This window comes from Haliaeetus leucocephalus, unplaced genomic scaffold, assembly GCF_000737465.1.
Source record: "Haliaeetus leucocephalus isolate CR32 unplaced genomic scaffold, Haliaeetus_leucocephalus-4.0 Scaffold150, whole genome shotgun sequence".
Taxonomy (NCBI): domain Eukaryota; kingdom Metazoa; phylum Chordata; class Aves; order Accipitriformes; family Accipitridae; genus Haliaeetus; species Haliaeetus leucocephalus.
The window spans coordinates 1,766,260-1,766,777 of NW_010972586.1; the positions used below are offsets into that span (position 1 = coordinate 1,766,260).

General features: G+C 65.1%; 1 protein-coding gene across 2 annotated transcripts in view; it reads right to left on the bottom strand.

Annotated features, from left to right (window-relative positions):
• Positions 1 to 518, bottom strand: part of SNX2 (sorting nexin 2) — a 36,220-nt gene that overhangs the window by 35,477 nt on the left and 225 nt on the right. The gene's annotated exons all lie outside the window — the stretch shown is intronic.

Here is a 518-nt window from a genome sequence, read left to right on the forward strand (position 1 = left end):
GGCAGTCACCGGCCGCCCGGCGGCGGCAGGCTAAACCACCGGCAGCCCCGCGCTGCGCCGGCTCCGGCGGCAGAAGGCTTAGAGAGAAATAAGAAGTTTCTGCGAGGTTTTTTTTTTGTTTTCTTGGCAAACGGGAAGGCGGTGAAGCCTCGGACAGAAAATGGGTTGTTATTAATCCACACAAAGGCTAAGGGGGCGGGGGGGGGACAGGACCAGCGAGACTGGCGTGGTGTGAAGAGGAAAGGTGGAAATACTTATTTCCCCGGCTGTACGAGAAGGGGGTAAGACGAAGGAAAGCGGCGACCTGGCACAGCGGTACTTGGAGAAAGAGTTTCGCGTTTCTTTTGGCAGGAGAAGACCTGAGGGGGACCACCGAGCCCCCGCGGGGCCGAGGCCACTCGCCCGCCGGGAGGGAAGCGCCGAGGAGTCGCCGCTACCGGAACAGAGGCAGGCGGCGGGGCCGCAGCCGGGGGCCGGGCCGGTCAGGGCCGGGGGCCCCGGCCAGGAGCGCGGCACCG